The sequence below is a fragment of the Mus musculus genome, chromosome 5, assembly GCF_000001635.26.
Source record: "Mus musculus strain C57BL/6J chromosome 5, GRCm38.p6 C57BL/6J".
Lineage (NCBI taxonomy): Eukaryota > Metazoa > Chordata > Mammalia > Rodentia > Muridae > Mus > Mus musculus.
In genome coordinates, this window is record NC_000071.6 from 10556870 (window position 1) to 10559832 (window position 2963).

Consider the following 2963-nt stretch of genomic DNA (forward strand, 5'->3'; position numbering starts at 1 on the left):
TATTTAAAATTTATGGCCTTTCTTTATTTTATCTTTCTTTTTTTTTTCACCCTCAAGGGCTCAAAAAGGTATATACTACTGCCAAAAAAATGAGAAAAAATTTAAATAATATTAACAACCACCTTAAATAAGTGAAGATGAGTAAGACTAAATATTACTATAAGAACAACGGATATCCTGTTGTATATTTAAACTATACAATGTTCTTATAAGATAAATATTTGTCATAACTTAAAATTTTGTATGCATTTTACTAATTAATTTATTTAAAATCTCTAACTTTATTAATTGTATCATAATCTTCATAAAAATCCATATATGTAATTAAATTGGTAAAAAAAAGTCTGATTTTTGGACATAATTTAAATAACAGAAAGCTAGGTGATAATATATTTCTTAGGTATATACTGTCTAAAATAAAAGCCAATATTTTATCTTAATATATTAGGCAATTATTTAGAACAGATATTCTGTACACTCCATCCTAGGGCACATTCTAGGTGGCAAAGCATAATTCATAGAGTGATAAAATTCAATTTAGAAATAAAAACAAATGCCATACACATATAAATCTGATATATATCAAAGATTTTACAATACATATCATATGCAACACTTATGAACAAGATTTATACATACACATGTCATTGAGCACACTAAGAATGCTACTTAGGAAACAGTGTAGAAAATTCTGTCAAACGGAGTCAGTCTATGAGTTCATATGCACATATAGACTGAGTTGCATCAAGAGCTCCTATAAAAAAAATTAAAAAGAAACACTTTAAACACATAAGAAATCAACTGGGAGTCATCAGGTTAAGATAAAAATTAATTATTTTCTTTTCACACATAATATTTTCAGACATACTGAATATATAGTCTCAATCATTAATTCTAAATGTCTTCAGTCAAGAGATAAAATAAAAGACATGTAAATATAGATATGTGAAAAGAGAAGTGTATATTTCATATAGTGTTTCATAAATCTTAGCACTTACTTACTCTGATACTGAGCACTGTGGAATGATGGTTATTTGTGAATGAGCCCAATCATGAACCCTGATCATACACACTTAGCAATCCTCCTCCCAGGTCTGCCCCCAACTCTTGGAAAACACATCCCACTGCTGCCGCCCAAAAAGGAGGAAGAGGAGGAGGAAGAAGAAACACAACTGATTTATGTTCTCATGGACACACTGGAACACAGTCAACTTCCACTGATCATTTCCAAAAAGAAAACTGAATCCTTCCCCATCAGCACCCCCTCTTAAAGACATCAATAGTGGAGAACTGCACTTCAGTATCCTTACCACAGTTTTTAGGAGTTCTCTTAGATGGATTCCTGCTTATTTGGTGTGGACAAGAGTAGCACTTGTCACAGAAACCTTCTAATGTCCCTCCTCTTCAAATGTGAATTTGCAGTCATTCAAATACCACTTCAACAGCAGCTTCCACTCTCTATCAGCTTGTGGCGGCGAGAGAGATGTCTCACAGCAAATTTTCAGCTCCCAAGCATGGGTTCTTGGGCTTCCTGCCTCACAAGCGTAGCAGCTGGCATCATAGGAAAGTGAAGAGCTTTCCTAAGGATGATGCTTCCAAGCCTGTTTACCTCACAACCTTTCTGGGGTACAAGGCTGGCATGACCCACATCGTCCAGGAAGTTGATAGGCCAGGATCTAAGGTGAACAAGAAAGAAGTCGTGGAGGCTGTGACCATTGTGGACCCCCTCACCCCCCCCCCCCCGCCAGTGGTGGTTGTGGGCGTTGTGGGATATGTTGAGAGCCCACGAGGCCTCCGAACCTTCAATACTGTATTTGCTGAGCACATCAGCGATGAGTGTAAATGGCGCTTTTATAAGAATTGGCACAAGTCTAAGAAGAAGGCTTTCACCAAGTACTATAAGAAATGGCAGGATGGCACAGGCAAGAAGCAACTGGAGAAGGACTCCAGCAGCATGAAGAAGTACTGCCAGGTCATCTGCATCATTGCCCACACTCAGATGCGTCTGCTTCCTCTGCGCCAGAAGGCACACTTGATGGAGATCCAGGTGAGTGGAGGCACTATGGCTGATAAACTTGGCTGGGCCCAAGAGAGGCTGGAGCTGCAGGTTCCTGTAAACCAGGTGTTTGGGCAGGATGAAATGATTATTGTCATCGACGTGACAAAAGGCAAAGGGTACAAAGGGGTAACCAGTCGTTGGCATACAAAGAAACTGCCCCGAAAGACCCATCAAGGTTTGCGCAAAGTTGCCTGTATTGGAGCCTGGCACCCTGCCCGTGTCGCCTTCTCTGTGGCTCAAGCTGGGCAAAAAGGCTACCATCACCGAAAAGAGACTAACAAGATTTACAAGATTGGTCAAGGCTACCTCATCAAGGATGGCAAACTGATCAAGAACAATGCATCTACTGACTATGACCTGTCTGACAAGAGCATCAACTCACTGGGTGGCTTTGTACATTATGGTGAGGTGACCAATGACTTCATCATGCTCAAAGGCTGTGTGGTGGGGACCAAGAAGCGAGTCCTTGCTGGTCCAGACCAAATGTCGGGCCCTGGTGAAGATTGACCTGAAGTTCATTGACACCACCTCCAAATTTGGCCAAGGTCACTTCCAGACCATGGAGGAGAAGAAAGCATTCATGGGACCACTCAAGAAAGAGTGCATTGCCAAGGAGGAAGGAGCTTGATTCCAGGACCACTTTGTCCAGATGGTGGGGTCTCACCAATAAAATATTTCTAGTTAAAAAAGAAAAAGTAGCTTCCTTGTGCTTTCCAGTGAGTGGGCACATGGATCATGAACGTCTATATGGTTTTTGACAACAGCATGGACCATGGACAACATTTATTACAAAAAGCCTTTCCTTTGTTTCATCAACATAGAAAGGGACACTGCAATGATGGTTAGAACAGAACCTAGTAATCAAGGCAGTATTTAGCGTGAGGAAGACAAGCCCATGAGGAAA

The 2963-nt window shown here is 40.1% G+C and overlaps 1 pseudogene; it reads left to right on the forward strand.

Annotated features, from left to right (window-relative positions):
• Window positions 1455–2739, forward strand: Gm4959 (predicted gene 4959; annotated as a pseudogene).